We start from the raw sequence: 16,431 nt of genomic DNA, 5'->3' as shown, positions 1-16,431 counted from the left end.
ATGTTTAGTTGCTTTTGATCGAAAATGTGTTGAAGGCTTTTGTGATCGGTGAAGATAGTACTCTTGGTTCCATAAAGATAGTGTCTCCACATTTTAAGTGCAAAGACAACGGCTCCGAGTTCGAGGTCATGTGTCGTATAGTTTCGTTCATGAATTTTGAGTTGTCGAGAAGCATAAGCAATGACTTTCGTTCGTTGCATCAATACACACCCAAAACCATGTTTTGAGGCATCGCAATATACAACAAAGTCATCATTGCCTTCGGGAAGTGACAAGATAGGAGCGGTGGTTAGCTTCGTTTTCAAGATTTGGAATGCGGATTCATGTTCGGTCGCCCAAATGAATTTCTTTCCCTTGTGAGTCAATGCGGTTAGAGGACGTGCAACCAAAGAGAAATTTTCGATGAATCTACGATAGTACCCGGCGAGACCCAAAAATTGACGAATGTGAGTAGGAGTAGTAGGAGTCTCCCATTTGCTAATGGCTTCGATTTTCGTTGGATCGACTTTAATACCTTGGTCACTTACAACATGACCAAGAAATTGAACTTCCTTTAACCAAAATTCACACTTGGAAAATTTGGCATAGAGTTGTTCTTGTCTTAAAAGTTCAAGCACAAGTCGGAGATGTTGTTCGTGCTCTTCTTCATTTTTAGAATAAATCAATATGTCATCGATGAACACAATAACGAATTTATCGAGATACGGTTTGCACACGCGGTTCATAAGATCCATGAACACCGCCGGTGCGTTAGTGAGACCAAATGGCATGACGAGGAATTCATAACTACCATAGCGAGTCCGGAAAGCGGTTTTGGAGACATCTTCCCCCTTAACCCTTAATTGATGATAACCCGAGCGGAGATCGATTTTCGAATATACACAAGACCCTTGTAGTTGATCAAAGAGGTCATCGATGCGAGGAAGAGGATATCGGTTCTTAACCGTCAATTTATTTAGTTCACGATAATCAATGCACATTCGTAGGGATCTGTCTTTCTTTTTAACAAACAAAATCGGAGCGCCCCAAGGTGAATGGCTAGGTTGGATAAAACCACGATCAAGTAGTTCTTGGATTTGACTTTGCAATTCTTGCATTTCGGATGGAGCGAGTCTATATGGTGCACGTGCTACGGGTGCGGCTCCCGGAATAAGATCGATTTGGAATTCAACCGGTCGATGCGGCGGAAGACCCGGCAATTCATCGGGAAATACATCGGAATAGTCACTAACAATTGGCACATCATCGATATGCTTATCATCGGACTCGACTTTCTTAACGTGGGCAAGGATCGCAAAACAACCCTTACGGAGCAGTTTTCTAACTTTAAGGCACGAAACGAGGTTGAGTCTGGTGCAACTCTTATCGCCGTAGACAATCAAAGGTTCACCATTCTCGATAGGAATTCGGATTGCGTTAAGATCACAAAGAATGTGAGATTTCGTTTTGACTAACCAATTCATACCGATTATTACATCAAAGCTTCCTAGTTCCATGGGTATCAAGTCAATTTCAAATTCCTTACCCAAAATGTTTAACGTACACCCCCGGTAATATGTGTTGGCACTTAATAGTTTCCCGTTAGCCACTTCAATGGTATAAGTGGTATCTAATGGAAGAGTTGGAGTGCTAAAAGAATGAGTCAAAGTCTTGGATACAAAGCATTTATCGGCACCTGAATCGAATAAGCAAGAGACATAAGATTTGTTGAGAAGAAACGTACCCGTGACTAGTTCAGTGTCATCCCGGGCTTCCTCGGTGTTGATGTTGAAAGCTCGGCCGCGCGTGTTGGGGTTATCTTTCTTCTTTGGGCATGCATTTCTATAATGACCTGTTTGACCACATTCGTAACAAGTGCCCGTCTTTGGTGCATTGGGCCACTTTCGAGTAACGGGAGTGGCACTTTTACAATCGTTGGCCTTATGACCAACTCCTTGGCACCGGTGGCAAATTAACTTGCCACATTCACCAAAGTGATGTTTGTTGCATTTGTTGCAAAGAGGTAGGTTCCCGGCATAACCCTTCTTGCCGTCGAAAGTGAAAGATTTCTTGGCAAAGTTGTTGTTGCTTGATTGGGAGGGTTCCCACTTTCTTTTGTTGCCGCCCGATTTATCCTCGGCCTTAGGTGCCGGAACTACGATTTCGTCAACCGTTTCAATTAGTTGGCGAGCCATGTTCATAGCGGCTTGATGAGTAGTGGGTTTGGATGACATCACCCCTTGTTTGATGCTTTTTGGAAGACCGAGCATGTAGAGCTCAATCCTTTGAGATTCGGGGTTAACAAGATTAGGACACATCAAGGATAGTTCGGCGAAGCGTTGATTATAAGCTTTAAGGTCGTTTCCGACCGCTTTCAAAGCTCTTAGTTCTTCCTCAAGCTTTCGGGTTTCTTCGCGCGGAAAATATTCAACAATCATCTTTTCCTTTAGATCGGCCCAAGAGAGGGCATGAGCTTCATCGGTACCCACCGATTGTACATAAGTATTCCACCATGTAAGAGTGACACCGGCGAAGGTGTGAGTGGAGTATTTGACCTTGTATTGATCCCGACAACCGCTTATGCTAAAGACGGCTTCCGTTTGCTCAAACCATCGGGTGAGCACGACCGGTCCCCCGGTTCCATCAAAAGTGTGAGGTTTGCACCCCATGAAAGCTTTATAGGAGCATCCCTCGTTTGAGTTTCCGGCTCCATTGTTGTTGTTGTTGTTGTTGTTGTGGTTGTTATTATTATTGTTGTTGGATGAGTGACCGGCCATGGCCGCATCTACGGCGGTAGCTATCATCTGTTCGAGAGCTTGTTCGGGAGTTTCATTGCGGCGTACACGACGAGGAGCCATTGTTCCTTCAAGACACAAGAATATCATTGATTAGTATTCTCAATAATACTAACCGTGATATAGAATAAAGATAAAGAGAAGTTTTTCCTCGACTCGCCTTAAATTCTTTATGTCATAATGTCGGAACGTTCATACGAGTCACCGTAATATAATCCCGGAAATTATATTACCCTGATTCGTATGTGCATTCGACATCATTTCATATAGTCAAGGTAGCGCGTCAATCAAATTAAACAACGTGAGATTAAGATGAACTAAGAGTAGATATGAGTAGAAGCGTTCGAGTATAAATGCACAAGTAGTCAAGTAATTCCTACTTCAAGTCTATATGCCGGTTGTAGTCTAGACTCACCAATGTACCCTATGACTCGAGGTTGACACCAATGAACTCTAAATCCCTACAACCAACGCTCTGATACCATCTGTAGCGACCCGACCAAATCATGTTTGACGGCGCCGTCTACTTAGGTCCCGTTACGTGGTCATAAGTCTTTAAGACAAAGTTTGACCAAAATATGTCGCCTTCATTTCAAAATAAAGATTGTTCCCAAAGTTTACAAGAATTGTTCAACCAATAGTTAAATTACAACGTTATAATACGAATGAAATCTAGGCGACACGGTTTAAAGTAAAGTCAAAAGACGCTCCATGAAATGCACATATACTCGACATCCAATGCAAGTATCAAATAATGAGCGGAAGCATGTATCATGTATCGTTCAAGGACCTGAGAAAAACATAGAAATCTGTCAACGAAAACGTTGGTGAAATCATAGGTTTAAGTAAGTAAGTACAAGTGAACCACAAGATTTGCATCAATGAAATAATAGTAATACATTCCAAAAGTTTGTTTCACGAGCACCCAATTATCAATGCTTAACGTTTCCTTCCATTGAACCCCATCACTTAGTGCTAGAACATACACTGTTTCTCGAAAATATATTTCATTCGTAAACGGTAGCGAACCGTTTGAATGAGGGTTTGTCAAACCCATATGGATCCATACAACATAAGTTCTCGCTTACACCCGGCAAGTGTAACTAATGATAATCGAATTGAGGATTTTGTTCTAAACTCGTATGTAGAATGTTTGTTTTCCTGTACTTGTGTTCACTTAGTAAAGAAATGTTTATGTTTTCTCATCCCAAATGTAAGTTCAAAAAGAGTAAAAGTGGGACTATGATCTCACCTTCAGTGCACGAGTAGTAAAGTACTTCGACAAGTAAACGTGTGCAAAGAACAATGCTAGTCTTGACCTAAACAAATAGGTCGTATCAATAACGGTAAACACGATAGGTCAAAGATGTTCAATTAGTCCTATGGCTCGTTACGACTCGATTATTTAGCATGTGAAATCAAATTGTCAAGTTTCATGCAAGATACAAGTATATAAACAAGTTAGGAAGGTTGCAAAATCATTTGGTTAAGTTTGACAAAAAGTCAAACTTTGGTCGGTCAAAGTCAACGAAAAAGTCAACACGTTCGGGTCGTGTCCCGAACTATTTTTCTGAGGTTTTTAATCATGTATGAGCATGCTAGGACAAGTTACATGTGAATCGGAGGTGCGTAGCATAGCAAACATTATTCGAAATTTGACCAAGTTGGACAGACCCAATCGGCGCGCCGCGCGGGTATATGGCGCGCCGCGCGGGTACCTGTGCAGGGAATTCTGGCAGTTTTTAAGTTTTATGCACGAACCTAACTTCAAACAATCACCATTTATGATCCGCAAACAATCAAGACAAGTATCTTATACCGTTGGGAAGGTAATTTGACGAGGAAAACAACTAAACACATTTCATCAATCAATCTACCTATCACAACAACCAAAACCGCATCTAATGCTTAACATTAACCACATACAAGTTCATAAATGCAATTCAATGATTCGGGCAACCAATTTACATGAATGATATACCGTTTCGAAGGTAATCAAGCATACAATCCAACTAAACACTTACCAATAATAATCCATGGCATTCAATGCATCAAAAGTCCATTTCAACTTCATCAAACCCTAACCCAAATTCACCAAAATCAATAATCAAGTTCATGAAGTTTTCTAAGGCAACCTACACATCAAATTGAAGCTAGTGATGCTAGTAACACAATTAAAGCATCAACTTTTAACATCTAACAACATATGATCATCCAAAATTCAAGAACAACACACCAAAATTCAAGTTCATGCTAGTTACACTAAAACAACGAGATCGAGCATATAAATCATATATTCATGTTAGACTTGAGCCATAGACACTAATTAACACTTTTATAAGTTAAAAACATCAAGAACACAAAATCTAGTGATTTTAGAAAGTTACCCAAATGAGATGAGGTTGGTACCAAAACGAAGAGGATGAAGAGAGGATCACGATTATGTAATTTATTTTGTTGTAAGCCTCCTAGATCGAATTTAGATGATGATTGAATGAATATGGTTTTGGGTGTGTGTGTTCTTGCTAGAGAGAAAGAGAGAGAGATGGAGGTGGAAATGAATGGGTGAAAGGGGTTTGACCCTTTGACCTAGTCAAGGGTTTGATCCCTTGTCAAGTTTAGTCCCTCAACTTTCGTTCGGGTGCGGGAATTACCTAAACGAGATAATTTAAAACGCGTATCAACGGGAGATGTTATAAACATATAACGGACTTTATATTAGTATAACGGAAAAGTAAATGGAAAAAGGCGGGATGTTACATTACCTACTCCTTAAAAGAAATTTCGTCCCGAAATTTAAGTAGGCGTAGTAGTCGTTGTTTCTTCCTCGAGATCTTGCGTTTCCGAATTCACGAATAGATGAGGATACTTCCTTTGCATTTGATCTTGTCTTTCCCAAGTAAACTCGGGTCCTCTTTTGGCGTTCCAACGGACTTTAACAATCGGGATTCGACTTTGTTTCAATGTCTTGACGGAGGTGTCCACAATTTCAACCGGTTCTTCCACAAAATGAAGTTTGTCATCAATAATAAGTTCTTCGAGAGGGATGACGATATCGGGTTCGGCAAGACACTTTTTCAAGTTAGATACATGGAAGGTGGGATGAACGGAGTTCAATTGAGGCGGAAGATCTAAACGATAAGCAACGGTTCCAATACGCTCCAAGATTTCGAAAGGACCAATATACCGCGGATTTAGCTTCCCGCGTTTCCCAAAACGGATTACACCCTTCCAAGGTGCGACTTTTAACATTACTCGGTCACCGACTTGAAATTCAAGATCGTTGCGTCGTTTGTCGGTATAGCTCTTTTGACGACTTCGGGCCGTCCTAAGCCTATCTCGGATTTGAACGATTTTCTCGGTGGTTTCGTGAATGAGTTCGGGTCCGGTGATTTGTACGTCGCCTACTTCGGCCCAACAAAGAGGTGAACGACATTTGCGGCCATATAGCGCTTCAAAAGGTGCGGCTTTAATACTCGCGTGATAACTATTGTTGTAAGAGAACTCGGCGAGAGGTAAGTGCTTGTCCCAAGCTTTTCCGAAATCAATCACGCAAGCTCGTAACATGTCCTCTAAGGTTTGAATTGTACGTTCACTTTGTCCATCGGTTTGAGGATGATATGCGGTGCTCATGTCTAAACGCGTCCCCAACGCTTCTTGCAATGTACGCCAAAATCTAGAAACGAAACGGCCATCTCGGTCGGAGATAATCGATAAAGGTACACCGTGTCGGGCTACGATCTCCTTAATGTAAAGTTGTGCAAGTTTCTCCATTTTGTCCGTTTCTTTCATGGCAAGGAAGTGTGCGGATTTGGTGAGACGGTCAACAATAACCCAAATGGTATCATAACCGCCCGTCGTTTTTGGTAGCTTGGTGATAAAATCCATCGTTATCCTTTCCCACTTCCATTGCGGGATCTCGGGTTGTCGAAGTAGTCCGGACGGTCTTTGGTGTTCGGCTTTGACTTTGGAACATGTCAAACACTTGGAAACATAAGTAGATACGTCCCTTTTGATGTTCGGCCACCAATATAGTTGTTTAAGGTCGTGGTACATCTTATTGGCACCGGGGTGAATCGAGTATCGTGACTTATGGGCTTCATCTAAAATAAGGCTTCGTAGATCCCCATAACTAGGCACCCAAATTCTTCCGGCGAAATATCGGAGTCCGGTTTCTTTAACTTCGAATCGAGAGGTGAGGACGTTCAAGTGTTCGAGAGAGATGTTTTCATCCTTGAGAGCCTCATCTTGGGCTACCCGAATTTGGCTATTAAGGTTTGTGTGGATGGTGATGTTTAAAGCTCGGACACGGAGAGGCACCGCTCTTTCTTTTCGACTTAAGGCATCGGCTACTACATTTGCCTTCCCGGGATGGTAACGAAGCTCGCAATCGTAATCGTTTAAGGTTTCAATCCACCTTCGTTGTCTCATGTTTAGTTGCTTTTGATCGAAAATGTGTTGAAGGCTTTTGTGATCGGTGAAGATAGTACTCTTGGTTCCATAAAGATAGTGTCTCCACATTTTAAGTGCAAAGACAACGGCTCCGAGTTCGAGGTCATGTGTCGTATAGTTTCGTTCATGAATTTTGAGTTGTCGAGAAGCATAAGCAATGACTTTCGTTCGTTGCATCAATACACACCCAAAACCATGTTTTGAGGCATCGCAATATACAACAAAGTCATCATTGCCTTCGGGAAGTGACAAGATAGGAGCGGTGGTTAGCTTCGTTTTCAAGATTTGGAATGCGGATTCATGTTCGGTCGCCCAAATGAATTTCTTTCCCTTGTGAGTCAATGCGGTTAGAGGACGTGCAACCAAAGAGAAATTTTCGATGAATCTACGATAGTACCCGGCGAGACCCAAAAATTGACGAATGTGAGTAGGAGTAGTAGGAGTCTCCCATTTGCTAATGGCTTCGATTTTCGTTGGATCGACTTTAATACCTTGGTCACTTACAACATGACCAAGAAATTGAACTTCCTTTAACCAAAATTCACACTTGGAGAATTTGGCATAGAGTTGTTCTTGTCTTAAAAGTTCAAGCACAAGTCGGAGATGTTGTTCGTGCTCTTCTTCATTTTTAGAATAAATCAATATGTCATCGATGAACACAATAACGAATTTATCGAGATACGGTTTGCACACGCGGTTCATAAGATCCATGAACACCGCCGGTGCGTTAGTGAGACCAAATGGCATGACGAGGAATTCATAACTACCATAGCGAGTCCGGAAAGCGGTTTTGGAGACATCTTCCCCCTTAACCCTTAATTGATGATAACCCGAGCGGAGATCGATTTTCGAATATACACAAGACCCTTGTAGTTGATCAAAGAGGTCATCGATGCGAGGAAGAGGATATCGGTTCTTAACCGTCAATTTATTTAGTTCACGATAATCAATGCACATTCGTAGGGATCTGTCTTTCTTTTTAACAAACAAAATCGGAGCGCCCCAAGGTGAATGGCTAGGTTGGATAAAACCACGATCAAGTAGTTCTTGGATTTGACTTTGCAATTCTTGCATTTCGGATGGAGCGAGTCTATATGGTGCACGTGCTACGGGTGCGGCTCCCGGAATAAGATCGATTTGGAATTCAACCGGTCGATGCGGCGGAAGACCCGGCAATTCATCGGGAAATACATCGGAATAGTCACTAACAATTGGCACATCATCGATATGCTTATCATCGGACTCGACTTTCTTATCGTGGTAAGAGAATTCGGTTAAAGGCAAATACTTTTTTCAAGTAAATTTGAAGTTGATAACACAAACTCGTATTATGGTTTCCAAGGTTCGAATCATACATTTGCTTTGTTCGTCGGTTTGTGGGTGATACGCGGTACCCATGTCTAAACGTGGTCCCAAGGCTTCTTGTATGACACCCCAAAAATTTAGAAGTGAAACGAGCATCTCGATCCGAAACGAGGTACATTTCTTTAAGATATATTTGAACAAGTTTTTGTTTCTCAAGAAATTCGCGCCGCGGAAGATTTATCGGGTTCCGAAAACATTTGTTAGAGCAAGTTTCTTATCGGTTTCTGAAAACGTTTGTTAGGACTATTCACCCTTGAGGCGAATACTAGTATAACGTGAAGAGTCTCTCTCTCTCCATTGAGAATTTAGTTAAAAGATTTCCTTATACGGATGTACGAGTGTAATACGAGAGAAGTTTCCGCCTCGATGTGAGTATATCAAGCATGTTGTAGTTCGTCAATAAAACTGTACGAAAACGAGATAGTATACACGTGTAGCATATGTGTTAAAGTTAAAAGAACTGGTCATTCGTTCATAAGCATAAATATTATTCGACAATAATTGAAGGTGTGTCCTTAGTATGGTTGTTATCAATATTCTCGAAGTTTTTGGACGGCAACAAGGAAAAATAAAATCATGTACATGGCACATGATGGTGATTAGGTTGATCGAGTCCAATCACCATCATGAGTCATTAGAACTTTGGTATGACTTACTATAATATAACTACGTTGATCGAGTGTCGTTATATTATGCTAACTCATACCTCCATTCCCACATCACTCCATAGAATCAAGTTCGTGTAATCGTGAAGATTTAAAATGAATAAAGTGTAACGACGTCTCTAACGTGACTCGTATCTAATCGAAATAATTAGTGCAACTCTGAAGAAGCGTTTCTCGAGGGAAGTGTTTAAATGATTGTTCACGTCAATGCGGTTCAATTCTAACAATAATGTCTTTAGGCACGAAAAGAGTAACGAATTATGATAACGAGTAGTACGCAACCGTAGTGATGAGTAGTGATTGTAGTGACCCGAACTTTTCCATGTTTATAGATATATATTAAATGAAATTGTTATTTACATGATTAAGTGTTTCCAACATGTTAAACAATCAAACTTGTTAAGACTTGATTAATTGAAATAGGTTTCATATAGACAATTGACCACCCAAGTTGACCGGTGATTCACGAACGTTAAAACTTGTAAAAACTATATGATGACATATATATGGTTATATATATAGTTAACATTATATTATGATAAGTAAACATATCATTAAGTATATTAACAATGAACTACATATGTAAAAGCAAGACTACTAACTTAATGATTTTGAAACGAGACATATATGTAACGATTATCGTTGTAACGACATTTAATGTATATATATCATATTAAGAGATATTCATACATCATAATATCATGATAATATAATAATTTAAAATCTCATTTGATATTATAAACATTGGGTTAACAACATTTAACAAGATCGTTAATCTAAAGGTTTCAAAACAACACTTACATGTAACGACTAACGATGACTTAACGATTCAGTTAAAATGTATATACATGTAGTGTTTTAATATGTATTCATACACTTTTGAAAGACTTCAAGACACATATCAAAATACTTCTACTTAACAAAAATGCTTACAATTACATCCTCGTTCAGTTTCATCAACAATTCTACTCTTATGCACCCGTATTCGTACTCGTACAATACATAGCTTTTAGATGTATGTACTATTGGTATATACACTCCAATGATCAGCTCTTAGCAGCCCATGTGAGTCACCTAAAACATGTGAGAACCATCATTTGGCAACTAGCATGAAATATCTCATAAAATTACAAAAATATGAGTAATCATTCATGACTTATTTACATGAAAACAAAATTACATATCCTTTATATCTAATCCATACACCAACGACCAAAAACACCTACAAACACTTTCATTCTTCAATTTTCTTCATCTAATTGATCTCTCTCAAGTTCTATCTTCAAGTTCTAAGTGTTCTTCATAAATTCTACAAGTTCTAGTTTCATAAAATCAAGAATACTTTCAAGTTTGCTAGCTTACTTCCAATCTTGTAGAGTGATCATCCAATCTCAATAAATCTTTCTTATTTACAGTAAGATATCTTTCTAATATAAGGTAATACTCATATTCAAACTTTGGTTCAATTTCTATAACTATAACAATCTTATTTCGAGTGATGATCTTACTTGAACTTGTTTTCGTGTCATGATTCTGCTTCAAGAATTTCGAGCCATCCAAGGATCCGTTGAAGCTAGATCCATTTTTCTTTTTTCCAGTAGGTTTATCCAAGGAACTTAAGGTAGTAATGGTGTTCATAACATCATTCGATTCATACATGAAAAGCTATCATATTCGAAGTGGTAAACTTGTAATCACTAGAACATAGTTTAGTTAATTCTAAACTTGTTCGCAAATAAAGTTAATCCTTCTAACTACACTTTTAAAATAAACTAAAACACATATTCTATATCTATATGATATGCTAACTTAATGATTTAAAACCCGAAAACACGATAAACACCATAAAACCGGATTTACGCCGTCGTAGCTACAACCGGGGGCTGTTTTGGTTCGGATAATTAAAAGCTATGAAAAACTTTGATTTAAAAGCTATACTTCTGGGAAAATGATTTTTCTTATGAACATGAAACCATATCCAAAAATCATGGTTAAAATCAAAGTGAAAGTATGTTTTTCAAAACAGTCATCAAGATGTCGTTCTTTCGACGAAAATGACTACCTCTTTCAAAAACGACTTGTAACTTATATTTCTGTCTATAAACCTATACCTTTTCTGTTTAGTTTCATAAAGTGAAGTTCAATACGAAACCGTGGCCGCTTAAATCACTCAAAACGGATTAGAAACGAAGAAATGGTGAGCAAAACAAAATTGGTAAAAACTACTCATTTTAGCTACGTGAAAATTGGTAACAAATCTATTCCAACCATAACTTAATCAACTTGTATTGTATATTATGTAATCTTGAGATACCATAGACACGTATACAATGTTTCAACCTATCATGTCGACACATCTATATATATTTCGGAACAACCATAGACACTCTATATGTAAATGTTGGAGTTAGCTATACAGGGTTGAGGTTGATTCCAAAATATATATAGTTTGAGTTGTGATCCATACTGAGATATGTATACACTGAGTTGTGGATTGATTCAAGATATATATATTAATTTATTCATGTACGATCAATTGTGAACTTCTAACATCGGACCGCTAACTGGACAACTAAAAATCATCAACACGTAATAAAGAAAATATTGTGAATATATTTCGATTATATTTTGATATATGTATATATTGTTATAGGTTCATGAATCAACCCGTGGCCAAGTCAAATTCTCGACGAAGTGATATTTGGTGAAAGTGAGTTATAGTCCCACTTTTAAAATCTAATATTTTTGGGATGAGAATACATGCAGGTTTTATAAATGATTTACAAAATAGACACAAGTACGTGAAACTACATTCTATGGTTGAATTATCGAAATCGAATATGCCCCTTTTTATTAAGTCTGGTAATCTAAGAATTAGGGAACAGACACCCTAATTGACGTGAATCCTAAAGATAGATCTATTGGGCCTAACAAACCCCATCCAAAGTACCGGATGCTTTAGTACTTCGAAATTTATATCATATCCGAAGGGTGTCCCGGAATGATGGGGATATTCTTATATATGCATCTTGTTAATGTCGGTTACCAGGTGTTCACCATATGAATGATTTTTATCTCTATGTATGGGATGTATATTGAAATATGAAATCTTGTGGTCTATTGTTACGATTTGATATATATAGGTTAAACCTATAACTCACCAACATTTTTGTTGACGTTTAAAGCATGTTTATTCTCAGGTGAATATTAAGAGCTTCCGCTATCGCATACTTAAATAAGGATAAGATTTGGAGTCCATGCTTGTATGATATTGTGTAAAAACTGCATTCAAGAAACTTCTTTCGTTGTAACATATTTGTATTGTAAACCATTATGTAATAGTCGTGTGTAAACAGGATATTTTAGATTATCATTATGTGATAATCTACGTAAAGCTTTTTAAACCTTTATTGATGAAATAAAGGTTATGATTTATTTTAAAATGAATGCAGTCTTTGAAAAACGTCTCATATAGAGGTCAAAACCTCACAACGAAATCAATTAATATGGAACGTTTTTAATCAATAAGAACAGGACATTTCAGTTGGTATCCGAGCATTGGTCTTAGAGAACCAGAATTTTGCATTAGTGTATCTTATCGAGTTTGTTAGGATGCATTAGTGAGTCTGGACTTCGACCGTGTTTACTTGAAAAAAATGATTGCTTAACAAATTTTGTTGGAAACTATATATTTTTAACATGTGAATATTATGTGATATATTAATCTCTTAATGCGTTTGATATTATGTGATAGATGTCTACCTCTAGAACAAGTCCCATTGACTCACCTAATAATAATGAAGAGTCAAATGTAAATTGGAATGATTCGTGAACTGATTCACAAGTTCCCGAAGAGGAACCGGAAGAAGAGTCGGAACCGGAAGAAGAATCGGAACCGGAAGAAGAATCGGAACCAGAAGAAGAAATAGAAACAGTGGGGGAATAATAAAACGGTTAAGTAGAAGAAAATCCTCAACCAACCGACCAAAGTTAATTATGGTCAATGGTGTTTCCGCTAAGGAAGCAAAGTATTGGGAGGATTACCAATTCTCCGATGAATCGGATCCCGACAAGGATTCTGATGATGTTATAGAAATTACCCCGACACAATTTAATAAGGCAAAAGAGAACAATAAGGGAAAGGGCATAAAAATAGATAAATTTGATTCCAAACCCGATGAACTTTATATGTATCATCAACACCCGTATTTCTTAAGTTGTGACAATAACCCGGGAACCTCTAAACCACCAGGTTTTTCTAAACCAATGTGGAAAACGACGGCTCGTATTAGGGGAACATCATATATCCCTAGAAACTTGGCAAAACGAACCAAAACTGAAGAAGAAGAAATGAGCGAGTCGGAATAAGATAGTTGTATTCGTGTGGTGTAATATATGTAATATAGTGTGCTTATGCTTTATGATATATGTAAAAATTGCTTGTATTAATAAGTATTTTTTTTTATTTTATGAATCTAACTCTTGTCTATTTTACAGTATAAAAACACAAAATGGATAGACAACCCAATATTTTAAGAGACCTACCCGGAGACATGATTGATGAAATCTTGTCTAGAGTCGGTCAGAATTCCTCGACACAACTATTTAAGGCGAGATCAGTTTGTAAGACATTCGAAGAACGTTCCAAGAATGCCTTGATTTATAAAAGGCTTTCGTTCGAAAGATGGGGGATATCACATTGGGAAATCCATAAGTTACGATGTGTTTACTTTGACGCATATATTGCGGGGAACCCAAATGCGATTTTACGCAACGGGTTAAGAAATTATTTTAACTCAATATATCCGAATATAGGACTTCGTGATTTAGAAAAAGCGGCTAACATGCAATATAAAGAAGCATGTTATGCTTACGGGTTAGTAATGTTCGCTTCTCACCAAAGTGAGAACAAGAACATCGGGCTATAACTATTAAACAAAAAGTTCCCACAAGTGACGGAGTCGGTAATTGGGGTAAGAAATGAGGTTTTTAGGTTATTAAGAGACTGTTGGTCATTACGTAACCTTCATCCTTTTGACGACGTTACAACACATTGTCTTACTATCGGTCACAACGGTTATGTTCCACAAAACCAAGGATGGGAAGTGGTATTAGTAAAACCAGAATGCATGACTTGTTTCTGGAAGTATGAATTACGTGTCTTTATTGCCTTTGTTGAACGCCTTATTTATTAACTAGAATTATCTTCGCAAATACTTTGTATCAAAGTTTTATGTGCTATACTTCATGCTATACGTAAAAAAAAGCGGTATTGTAAGTTTGCAAGTTATTGTATAAAGGTTTGAATATGATTTTTTTTTTTTTTGTGATTAGTTTTTCATATAGAATTGTAGTAGTTGAAATGGTATGTTAGCTACTAAGTATGAACTTAACGGGTAGGTACTACCCGAATTAAAGAGTATAAAACGCTAATATGAAGAAAGAGCTTTTATAAATAAGTTCATATTACGCTACGAAATACTATTGACTACTCTTGATATTCTATATGATTAACTCGTTTCATTTGACTATTTTGAAGGAAATGGCACCGACTACTCGACACACCTTGAATATGAGCGAAGAGGAATTTCGTGCCTTTCTTGCTTCAAACATAGCCGCAGTACAGGCTGCACTACATACCAACAATAACCTTGGATCTAGCAGTACAGGAAATCGTGTAGGATGCACCTACAAAGAATTCACTGCCTGCAAACCTTTGGAATTTGATGGAACCGAAGGACCGATCGGATTGAAACGGTGGACCGAGAAGGTCGAATCGGTGTTTGCCATAAGTAAGTATACTGAAGAGGACAAAGTGAAGTACGCTATGCATACCTTCACAGGTTCTGCGTTAACATGGTGGAATACCTATCTAGAGCAAGTGGGACAAGATGATGCTTACGCACTACCGTGGTCAGCATTCAAGCACTTGATGAACGAGAAGTACCGTCCCAGAACCGAGGTCAATAAGCTCAAGACAGAACTTAGAGGGTTACGAACCCAAGGATTTGATATTACCACGTACGAAAGACGATTCACAGAATTATGCCTATTGTGTCCGGGAGCGTTCGAAGATGAGGAAGAGAAGATCAACGCGTTTGTGAAAGGATTACCAGAAAGAATCCAAGAAGATATAAGTTCACACGAGCCCGCCTCCATACAACAGGCATGTAGAATGACTCACAAACTAGTGAACCAGATTGAAGAAAGAATTAAAGAACAGACTGCTGAAGAGGCCAATGTGAAGCAAGTCAAAAGAAAGTGGGAGGAAAACAGTGATAAGAATCACCAATACAACAACAACAGCAATTACAACAATAATCGCAACAACTATCCCAACAATCGCAACTACAACAAACGGCCCAACAACAACAACAACAACAACAACAACAACAACAACAACAACAACAACAACAGCAACTACAACAATCATCCCAACAACAATAATAACCACAACAACAACAACAACAATCAGAAGCAGCTATGCCAAAGGTGTGAAAAGTATCACTCGGGGTTCTGCACCAAATTTTGCAACAAGTGTAAAAGAAATGGTCATAGCGCGGTGAAGTGTGAGGTCTACGGACCAGGGGTTAACAGAACGAAATGAACAAATGGTGTCGGAACAAGTAATGGCGGAGCAAGTAGTGTCGGAGCAAGTTATGCCAATGTAGTTTGTTATAAATGTGGAAAACCGGGCCACATTATTAGAAATTGCCCGAACCAGGAGAACACAAATGGACAAGGCCGCGGAAGAGTTTTCAATATTAATGCGGCAGAGGCACAGGAAGACCCAGAGCTTGTTACGGGTACGTTTCTTATTGACAATAAATCTGCTTACGTTTTATTTGATTCGGGTGCGGATAGAAGCTATATGAGTAGAGATTTTTGTGCTAAATTAAGTTGTCCATTGACGCCTTTGGATAGTAAATTTTTACTCGAATTAGCAAATGGTAAATTAATTTCAGCAGATAATATATGTCGGAATCGAGAAATTAAACTGGTTAGCGAAACATTTAAGATTGACTTGATACCAGTAGAGTTAGGGAGTTTTGATGTGATAATCGGTATGGACTGGTTGAAAGAAGTAAAAGCAGAGATCGTTTGTTACCAAAATGCAATTCGCATTATACGAGAAAAAGGAAAACCCTTAATGGTGTACGGAGAAAAGGGCAACA

This window comes from Rutidosis leptorrhynchoides, chromosome 3, assembly GCF_046630445.1.
Source record: "Rutidosis leptorrhynchoides isolate AG116_Rl617_1_P2 chromosome 3, CSIRO_AGI_Rlap_v1, whole genome shotgun sequence".
Classification (NCBI taxonomy): Eukaryota; Viridiplantae; Streptophyta; class Magnoliopsida; order Asterales; family Asteraceae; genus Rutidosis; species Rutidosis leptorrhynchoides.
This window is presented reverse-complemented; position numbering follows the sequence as displayed.